Source organism: Mastomys coucha, unplaced genomic scaffold (assembly GCF_008632895.1).
Source record: "Mastomys coucha isolate ucsf_1 unplaced genomic scaffold, UCSF_Mcou_1 pScaffold21, whole genome shotgun sequence".
Taxonomy (NCBI): Eukaryota; Metazoa; Chordata; class Mammalia; order Rodentia; family Muridae; genus Mastomys; species Mastomys coucha.
In genome coordinates, this window is record NW_022196904.1 from 108,719,510 (window position 1) to 108,730,819 (window position 11,310).

Below are 11,310 nucleotides of genomic sequence, written 5' to 3' on the forward strand. Positions count from 1 at the left end.
AGTTAATCTCCGCAACTCCTCCCGTGGGTATTTGATTCCCCCTTTTAAGAAGGAATGAAATGTCTATAATAAGTCTTTAATACATGGTGTTTGGAAGGCACTTAAGACCTAAACCAAGTGCACTGGTTTGCAAGAACACTGCCTTCAGGAGGGATAGTTCAGATAAAGCAATGAGTTGAACAACAACCATGAAAATAATCTCTTTGTTTGGTCTCATATTTGCCAGATAAAAATCTTCCACTCACATCCCTTGGGGGTATGAGGAGGACTTAACTTGCCATGTGAACCAGCCCAATTCAGGAAGTGCTAGTAGCTCACATAAACTTTAAAACTGGGGCTAGAGAGATGACTCAGTGGTTAAGAGCCATGCATGGCCCTTGCAGAAGACCTGAGTTCCTAGCATTGGAATCAGGTTGCTCACAACCCCTTATAACTCTAGCTCCAGGGTATCCAGTGCCCTCCCCTGGCATTCAGAAGTCTATCTTATGTGGACATCACATCACACACACACACACACACACACACACACACACACACACACACACACAATTTTTGAAAGAAACCTTAACAAAATAAAATAGTTATGTGCTTTAGTTGATCTTTTAACAAGTATAATCATCAAGTTCAGTACCACCATCACCATCCTGAGAGCATTTCTCCAGAGCCATGCCAAGCTTCTTTTGGAGGTAGTACTATCACAAAAATGGTCACTAGGAGAAAGGAAATCTCTATATAAGTGGATTGTTCCTAGACAGAGACTGTACCAAATACATTGAGAAAGATCGGAGAGTAAAATAACAAAAAATCTGATTGGAATAAAAATGCACACATCGTGTCCAGATATGATAGAGAACAAACATCAGCAAAACATCCCTGGCTGACATGAGGTAATGGCATAAGCGAACAAAGAATTACACAATGCTCAGACAGGTGAGTCGGTCACTAGAATACTGCAATACAACTCAGTTCTTACACTGTTTAGAGATTGCTTTATACTCCACAGCTTTAAGAACACATTCCCCAACAAGATTGCAACTACATACTGACTACAAGTTTCCCAGACTATCCACCCATCTGACCAAGAGTTGGCTGACTCTCAAAAGAACAACTCACAGGGCTCCAAAAAGTACTCTAGATATTACTATAGTTGTGTTACAAAGGTTTTAATAAAAACATCCAAATAAAGAAACACATAGGGCAAAATCTATAAGGACCCAAAATGCAGGGCTGTGGCATCATGTCCTCCTGGAATCAGCTACTTTACCCTCCAGGAGCACCCTGTGCTCATTAAGCAGAATGGACTCTTGAGTCTTAATTGGATTTTGATTAGATAGGGTTGATTGGTTGAATAATTGGCCTGTTGGTTACACTTTACCTTCAAACCTTCTTTCTTTCTCACAGGTTGGGTTGGCAAGAGTACCAGAAGAGAATTATACCCTATAATTATACCTTATAATGAAGCAGCAGCACAAGGGGGGGATAACAAATAGAATGTAGTCCAGGAATGGATTACCCCTTTGGAATTGTTTGCCAGTGAGGTCCCATGGGCCCCCAAACATTGCGAGCTATTGCCCTACTATAGGTTACTGGCTTAGTTTGCTTTCTGGTGCTGTGGGCGAAAATAAAATACTATGGTCAATGACAGAAAGAGCTGACCCCCATTGTGAATTAGAGAAAGACTGAAAGAAGCTGAGGAGGAGGGTGACCCTATAGGAGGACCAGCAGTCTCAATTAATCTGGACCCCTGAGATCTCTCAAACACTGGACTACCAAACAGACAGCATACACCAGCTGATATGAAGCCCCCAATACACATATAACAGAGGACTGCTCAGTCTGTGTTCATTCAGAGATGATGCACCTAACCCTCAAGAGACTGGAGGCCCCAAGGAGTTTAGAGGTCAGGTGGGGTGGGGGGTAGGGACATCCATGTGGAGACAGGTGGGTGTGGAAGAGGTATGGGATGTGGAACAGTCAAAGGGTAGATAGGGGTGGAATAAAATATGAAGTGTAAAAGAATTAATTAATTAACTAATTAATTAATTAAAAGGAAAACTGCAGAAAGATTAAAGATCAGATAGGACTTTGGGTTGGTTCTAGCTTACAGCAGGCATTGCACTTTGAGGAGGAGTGGGGACCTGTTAATTGAGGTGCATGGGCTGGCATCAGATGAGTTAAGAAGGTGGAGAAGTTAAAGTTAGGTATAATCACTATAGTCTTCATGAAGGACTTGAGAGGTGGCTCTTTGACATAGGCTGGAGGCTCAGACATGGGAGAATATAAGGGGACTAGAGCTGCTGACTAGCGTAAGTGGTTCGGTAACAGTAGTGCCCAGGACAGGGGAAGGGGCAGTCAGCAGCAGGAACCAACGGATAGAAGAAACAGCAGCTTAGATTACTTTTAGTTCAGAGATCATCTGTGGGAGGCCATTTTTTTTTTTCTGAGCAGAATTTCAAAACTTTTAAGAGTCATTGTAAAAGAAACTTTCCCTTACATTTTTGCCCTCTCTTAGTAAAAGCTTGGGGACCCAAAATGATTTTGAGTTAAAAGAGTGAACACTCTTTCCTCTATGCAGAAGACTGGTATACATAGATAGATTGGACAGAGATGTTTTAGCCCAATGAGAAGCACTTTTAAGTCTACACTTAAACAACCAAAGAAAATTTAAAACATTTTCTTAGACCTTTGTAACTTGTATAAACTTTAAACCTTTTTGTATCTAATCATTTACTGTGAGACACAGTTGTTTGGTCATTGTTCAGTCACTGTAAGAAATAGGGAAACATTACTTTGAAACCTGCTTTGTGAGTATACACTCAGAGTCTTGTAGCTATCTTTCTCAGCTGGAGGCCTGGGAAAGTGGGGCTTGAGGTCTGGTTCTTACCTAAGAGGAGAACCAAGAGGGCAGCTGAAGCCACCCCATCCCACCCCACCCCACCCCATCCACTATGCTTGCCAGCAGTGAAAGCTACAGCTTGTCAGTCAATATCACAGACCTGAGAAGTATATAGCTGTATAGAAGTATATAGCTGGAAGTATAGTCCAAATGATGTCTATCAATTAAAATGACAGACTTCCCCATTACCTAGAGCAGTACATCAGGCCTGTCTAGGCTCGTTGAAGCAGAAGTGGTTGGTCTTTGCTGTCATAACGAGCAGTATAGGCCTTTGCCTGTCAGACCAGGTTTGAGAGATTTTTCTTGTAGTAGGATTTGGGGAAACAGAGCCTACTTTGATTGACCAAGCAAAGTACAGCAATCAACCCCACAAAAATGTCCACTTTGTGCAGAGCTCTGGTAGCAGCTGAGACACAGGGCACCTTTGGCATTACCACAATTCAAGTGGAGTTGTTGTGCCTTATCTGTTTTATTAAGGGTTTCCACTAGGAAGGGGCAGTTCTATTATGGGAAACTTTTTTATTAAGTTATTTAATAAATAACTTATTTTAATATGCCATATTCAGCAGATCTCTGAAGAGATTGAGAACCATCTATCCATTAAATATATCTGATATTAAGCTTAACCTTGAAAACACATATAGAAAGCTAAATAAAGGTTGCCATTAAATGAACTACATAAGAGTGAATGAGTTAGTAGCTTTTATAAAATTAGGAATTTATAGCTTTATTCCTACTAAGTTTGAACTTTAAAATTTTGAGTTAAAGATTTAATTGAATTACTTTTAGTGTCAAAATAGAATATCACAGTTTTCTGTCTGACTTACTTTATCCAAATAGCTAAGGCTTAACAAAGTGAACAGAGATGAAGAAGCTGGACAAATATTATGTGAGCCTGAGTAGGTCTTAGGAATTTATAAATCTTATTTATCAAATATACTTTATTTATTAAACATATTGGGTTACTTATCCAAATTTTCTATAAGTCTGGTGATGCATAGTTAGCAAATACATAAGTAATCATATATACATCTTAAATCGGTTTTTGTTAATTTGAATAAACCTTTATAACCTTAAATTTTTATCATCTTACCAAAATCCATACCAATTCAAAATATTTGAGACCTTCTGTTGTATCCTTAAAGATGAGACATGATGATAACCAGCGGGCTCAGGAGAACTCAGCAGTTTTATAATTGTTGCTTTATAGCATGTGGTCACCTAAAGATGGAGAAGTCACATGGAATGTACTCTTAACCTTAGTAAAGAAGATTGCCAAGCATGTGGCTGGGTTTAAAATAGCTAGTTTCTACAAGAGCCTCCCAGGACCCCACAGGGATGACATTAGCTGAAATACCCCACACAGGGGAGGGAGAACCTGTCGAGGCCATATCCTGAGGTTAGGCACAGACCACCCCTCCCCTCTTGAGTGATGGGACCAACCAACTGTCTCCAAATTTTTAGCCCAGAATTGCTCCTGTCTAAAGGAAATACAGGGACAATAAGTGGAGCAGAGACTGAAGGAAAGACCATCCAGAGACTGCCCCACCTGGGGATCTATCCCACCTGCAGACACCAAACCCAGACACTATTGTTGATGCCAAAAAGTGCTTACTGACAGGAACCTGATACAGCTATCTCCTGAAAGGCTCTGCCAGATCCTGACCAATAGAGATGTAGATGCTCACAGTCAACCATCGAACTGAGCACAGGGACCCCAGTGGAGTAGTTAGGGGAAGGACTGAAAGAGCTGAAGGGGCCTTATCTGGCATTAATGGGAGGGAAGGCCCTTGGTCCTGTGAAGGCTTGATGACTCAGTGTAGAGGAATGCTAGGATGGTGAGGCAGGAGTGGATAGGTATGCTTGCACCCTCATAGAAGCAGGGTAAGGGGGGATGGGGTAGGGGGTTTGCAGAGGGGAAAGTGGATACCATTTGAAATGTAAATAAATAAAATATCCAATTTAAAAAAACCTCACAAACAGCAAAATAATAGCCTGCTGCTCTTAAGCACCAATAAAACCATGGGTTGACACAACAGAAACACTGCAAAAAAATGTGTGTATATATATATATATATATATATATATATATATATATATATTCCTAGACAAAAGTTGAATCTAAGTTACATATACAATAAATACAATCTAGACAAGAGTTCAATCACAGCCCAGCAGTGGTGGCACATGGCTTTAGTCCCAGCACTTGGGAGGCAGAGGCAGGCAAATTTCTGAGTTTGAGGCCAGCCTGGTCTACAGAGTGAGTTCCAGGACAGCCAGGGATACACAGAGAAACCCTGTCTCGAAAAACCAAAAAAAAAAAAAGGGGGGGTGGGGAGCTGGGGATGTAGCTCAGTGGTAGAGCGCTTGCTTAGCAAGTGCAAGGCCCTGGGTTCAGTCCTCAGCTCTGAAAAAAAAAATCATAATTCTTCAGGACAATAAGGAGCCCTGTCTCAAAATAAGATGGATGGCACTTGAGTAATAACACCTGAGGCTGTCCTCTGACTTGCGCACTGACCCACCTGCACCAGCACACATGGACACCCACACATATGCACCTGTACATACACAGAAGATAGTATCTTGAAACAGTCAACTTAATTTCTTAATGGTAAGTTCTACAAGATGTATAAGATAATGTGAACCATATGAAAATTAGTTATTAGCACAGCAATTAAATCTTACTGCTCTATAATTTATATGTAGTATATATGAGCAACCCCAAAATTTTTACCAGCAAACTCCTATAGTTGACAAACACCTTCAGGAAAGTGTCTGGATACAAGATTAATTAAAAAAAATTGGTAGCCCTCCTAAATACAAGTGACACATGGACTGAGAAAATAATCAGGGAAACAACACCCTTTACAATAGCCAGAAACAATATAAAATAACTTGCAGTACCCCTAATCAACCATGTGAAAAACTTGTATGATAAAACCTTCAAGTCTTGCCGGGCAGTGGTGGTGCATGCGTTTAATCCCAGCGCTTGGGAGGCAGAGGCAGGAGGATTTCTGAGTTTGAAGCCAGCCTGGTCTACAGAGTGAGTTCCAGACAGCCAGGGCTACACAGAGAAAACCTGTCTCAAAAAACCAAAAAAAAAAAGAAAAAAGAAAAAACTTCAAGTCTTTGAAGAAACAAATTGAAGAGTATATCAGAAGATGGAAAGATCTCACAGGCTCAGGGATTGGTACAATTAACATAATAACAATAGCTATCATATCAAAAGCAATCTATAGATCCAATGCAATCACCATTGAAAATCCAGCACATTTATGTATAGACCTTGAAAATACAATACTCAATTTCTTATGGGAAAACAAAAAACTCAAGATAGTTAAAACAATCATGAACAATAAAGGAACTTCCAGAGGTATCAGTATTTCAAACTATACTACAGAGCCATAGTAATAAAAAACTGCATGATATTGGCATAAAAACAGACACATTAATCAGTAGAATTGAATTGAGACCCAGACAAAAGTTCACATACCTATGGACACCTGATGTTTATAAAGAAGCCAGAAATACACAATGGAAAAAAGAAAGCATCTTCCACAAATGGTGCTGGTCAAACCGGATACTGTCATGTAAAAGAATGCAAATAAATTTATATCTGTTACTCTGCACAAAACTCAAGTCCAAGTGCATCAAGGACCTCAACATAAAACCAGATACACTAAACCTGATAGAAGATGAAGTGGAAAATGGTCTTGAACTCATTGGCACAGGAGACAGCTTTCTGAACAGAACACTGACATAGCATGGGTACTAGATCAATAATTACTAAATGGGACCTCATGAAACTGAAAAACTTCTGTAAGGCAAAGGACAAAACAGCAACCTATAGAATGCAAAAAGATTTTTTACCAACTACACATCCAATAGAAGGCTAATATCCAAAATATATAAAGATTTTTAAAAACTGGATTTCAAGAAAACAACCTAATTAAAAAATGAAATACATATATAAACACAGAATTCTCAATAGAGGAAACATATGGCTGAGAGACACTTAAAGTAATGTTTAACACAGGAGCTATTCCAAAAGCTGTTGCCTATACATGGGATATGCTCTTCTAGCTGGGCTGCCTGGTCTGGCCTCAGTGGGAGAGAAAGTCCCCAGCCTAGCAGGGACTTGAAGTGCCAGGGTGGGGGGATACCCATGGAGGTCCCCACCTGATGACAGGAGAAGGGGAGAGGGAAAGGGTTGTGGGAAGGGGGGCAGTGAGCAGGATGTAAAGTGAATGAGTAAAACAATAAAATTAAGTTAAAACTAAATAAAACAGTAAATAAAAAAGTAATATTCAATATCCTTATCTATCCAGGGAAATGCTAATCAAAACTATTTTGAAATTTGTCTTAGTTAATACTTTATTACTATAAATAAACATGACCAAGACAGCTCTTGTAAAGGACATCTAATTAGGGCTGGCTTACAGTTTCAGAAGTTTAGTCCTTTATCATCCTGGTGGGAATCATGCAAGCAGACATGGTGCTGGAGAAGGAGCTGAGTTCTACATTCTGACCTACCGTCAGCAGGAGACTGCATGCATTATTGAGCATAGATTGAGCATAGGAGACCTCAAAGCCTGCACAACAGTGACAGACTTTTTTCAAGGAGGTCATATCTCCTAATAGAGATATTAGGCTAATATCTCCATTGGCTAAGCATGTAAATACATGAGTCTAAGGGGCCATACCTTTCAAACCACCACAAGATTCCATGTTACGTATAACTGTCAGCATGGCTATGATCGAAAACAGCTCATGCTGGCAGGAATGTGGAGCAAGGGGAGCACTCCTCCATTGCTGGTGAGAGTGCAAACATGTATAGCTACTTTGAAAATTAATATGGCAGTTTTTCAGAAAATTAGGAATCCATCTACCTTAAGACCCACCTATACCACTCTTGAGCATATACCCAAAAGATGCTCTATCCTACCACAAGGATACTTGCTCAACTTTGTTCACAGCAGCTTTATTCATAGTAGCCAGTGTTAGCATTCTGTATAAACTCCACCCCCACAGATACCTGGCAGCAGCCAGGTATGCTCCTCCCCATGGTTACCTAGCAACCTGGCAAAGGCCAGGTAGGCCTGGCCCTACAAAAGGGGCTGCTCGACCTCTCTCTCTTACTCCTGCTTTGCTTCTCAACCCTGTCTCTTATCCCCTTCCTCCCCTTCTCTCTCCACTCCCTCCCCCCCCCCTCCATCTGGTCATGACCATCCCCTACTTCTCTACTCTCTCCTTCTCACTCTGCCTTTCTCTGCCTCTACTACTCCCTTCCCTGTGCCCTAAATAAACTCTATTCTATACTATACCAGTGTGTGGTGTGTCTGGCCCCTCAGGGAGAAGTGATCCCTCAGGGGGAAGGGATGCCTCGGGATGGGCCCAGCGAGGCACCCCCTCCCCAACACATCACCAGAACATATTCTTATAGCTCTTTCTCTTTTTATGGTCACAACAGCCAGAAACTGGAAACAACCTAGGTATCCTTCAACTGAAGAATGATACAGAAATGTGGTACATTTATACAAAGGAGTATAATTCAGCTATTTAAAAAAATGACATGAAATTTACAAATGAATGTAATTTAAAAAAATCCTGATAGGCAACTCAGATCCAGAAAGACAAACATGAGATATATTCACTTATAAGTGGATATTAGCTGTTAAGTAAGGGATAATCATGCAATCCACAGACCCAGAGATGCTAAATAACAAGGAGAGCTATAATGCCTATGCATGGATTTCCCTGAGAAGGGGAAATAGAATAGATTTTGTAGGTGGACTCCGGGAATGTGGGAATTGGAATAGGAGTTATCAGGTGGTAGGGGGAGATGACTGGAATTGAAGGGAGGGCATTGGGGGGTGAGCTTTGCAGAAACCTGGTGCAGTAGAAACTCCCAGTGGGGACTATTAGTAATGGAGGATATGGAGCCTGAACTGGCCACCAAGGCTACCAGTGGTGGGACTGGAATATCCACCCAGCCACCAAACCTTTGCCCTGCCTGCAAGAAATGCTAGGGTGGGCTGGCAAGGTGGCTCAGTGGGTGAGAGCACTGACTGCTCTTCCAAAGGTACTGAGTTCAAATCCCAGCAACCACATGGTGGCTCACAACCACCTGTAATTAGATCTGACGCCCTCTTCTGGTGTGTCTGAAGATAGCTACAGTGTACATATGTATAACAATAAATAAATCTTTGGGTCAGAGCAAGTGGGGTTGACTAGAGCAAGCAGAAGTCCTAAAATTCAGTTCCCAATAACCACACAAAGGCTCACAACCATGTCTTAAAAAAGAGAGAAAGAACAAAAGAAAGAGAGAAAGAAACAAAGAAAGAAAGAGAAAAATAAATAAATAAATAAATAAACAAACAAATGCTGGGGCAATGGAGGCCCAGAACTCATGGGAGTGGCCAGCCAATGACTGGTCTAATTTGACAGAGCCACAAGAGGGAGCCCATGCCCAATACTGCCCAACAGGAGCCTGGATAGCCCAGAGACCTAGGATAGAAAATCATTTTTTATATAAATAAATAATTCCTAATGGTATTCTGCTTTACTCACAGGTCATCAGAGAGGCTTCTGCCAGCAGTGATGAGAGCAGACACAGAGACCCACAGACAAACAGTAGGCAGAAGGAATTGGAGATCTCCATCCAGTCCCTCCTCTTGGAGCTGGGAGAACCCTGAGGAAGAGGAGTAGGAAGAACTGTAGGAGCCAGAGGGGTTGAAGATACCAGAGGAACATGGCCCACTCAACCGCAGGACCGCATAGGGCTCACAGAGTCTGGAGCAGCCATCATGGTACCTGTGTGGGTCTGCATCTGTGTTACGGTTGTGTAGCTTGGTGTTTCTCCTAACAGTGGGAGTAGGGGTGTCTCTGACTCTTTTGCTTGCTATTGGGACCCTTTTCCTCTACTGGGTTGCTTCACTTAGATTTGATATGAGGTGTGTGCCTGGTCTTCTTGAATCTTGTTAGGCTGTGCTCTGTTGATATTATCCGGAGGCCTGTACTTTTCTGAAGTGAAAAAGAGAAGCAGTGGCCCTGGGGGAGAGGGGAGTTGGGAGGTGGGGATGTTACTAGGAGGAGTGGAGGGAGGGAAAACTGCAGTTGTGGTGTATTGAAAACAGAAAAGAAAAAGAAAAAGAAAAAAAGAAAAGGGAACATTAAGGGTTACTATGAAACCAACATATCAGGAAAAGAGAGAAACCTGAGTAATGAGGATAATGTGGTAGAAAACAAAGCTATTTAAAAATCATATAAACAAACAAAAAGCAAAGTTCATAGATTTCATCTACAAAGACTGTCAATAACAGAGCCTACAGCTGGCAGTAGAACTCACTATGGAAGCCTCAGTACATCCTACTTTAGGAAGGCTCCAAGAACTCCACTTACTGCTCTAGCATGGATGCCAGTCAGTGAAATAAGGCAAGAATGTAAAACTAAGCGAAGCAAAGCAAAGCAAAGCAAAACAAAACAAAACAGCATAAAGATCTGGAAGAGTGAAATAAAATTCACTCATTACACACGGTGTGACTATTTATATAGTAAGTTCCCAGAAATCAAATTTTTAAAAGACCAACTTTTTAAAAGGGGACCAATAAATTCTTTGTTTGCTTGCTTGCTTGTGCATCAGGGTCTATCTATGAAAGCCATTGTTGTCCTAGAACTTACTGTGTAGACTAGGCTAGACAAACTCACAGAGATCCACTTGCCTCTGCCTCCCAAGCACTGGGATTAAAAGTATGTGCCAACACCTCCAACTTATTAATTTCAGTATTTAGTTAAATTTGAGTTGGATTTTTATCATATACAATTGGATGAACCATCTATTCACATATCACATGAAACATTTATTGGATGGCTAACATTCACTACCAGCTAATATATACACTGATGATCCATCAGTAAATAAAACAAAGTTGTTATTTTCAAAGTCAGTGGTTAGAAATGCAAAAAGTTTTTTTTAAAAAAAAGTTAAAAGCAGGAAAAAAAATGAAGATTGCCAGATTAGAAAAAGTGGTGAAGAAAATGCCTGAGATAGGATATCTCACCAAATGAGGATCTGGCCCTGGGAAAAGTTACAGGTTGTGGGAGTTCAAGGATCTCAAGGCTGGAACATGCCTGTGTCTTAGGCAAGCAGCAGGGCTGCTATAGTTCCAGTACAGGAAGGCCGAGCAGTGAGGTGTGGGTCAGAGGAGACACCATAGCTTGTTACAGTCCTCTGCATCACTGGCAAGCTGAGAACTCCTCTGAAGGGCTGGGATGACATGTGTGCGCCTTAGATTCTGGTTGCTTTTCAGCAAGTCTTTGGACACTTTGCCTCCTACTAAAAGCACACACATTGCCTTCTCAGCCTACTAAAAGTTTGCTGTGTGAACAGATCATTACATGTTAAGAAGGCTAAG

General features: G+C 41.2%; 1 protein-coding gene across 2 annotated transcripts in view; it reads right to left on the bottom strand.

Moving 5' to 3' along the window:
- Thumpd1 (THUMP domain containing 1) overlaps nt 1-9,584 on the bottom strand; it is a 17,745-nt gene extending 8,161 nt beyond the window's left edge. The window contains exon 1 of one of the 2 annotated variants that reach the window (XM_031388086.1): nt 9,467-9,584. The gene's annotated coding sequence lies outside the window, so the exon portion shown is untranslated. Of the gene's footprint in view, nt 1-3,989; nt 4,094-9,466 lie in introns of those variants that run through there. The other variant, XM_031388087.1, reaches the window with a different exon arrangement.
- Between the last annotated feature and the right edge of the window lie 1,726 nt (nt 9,585-11,310).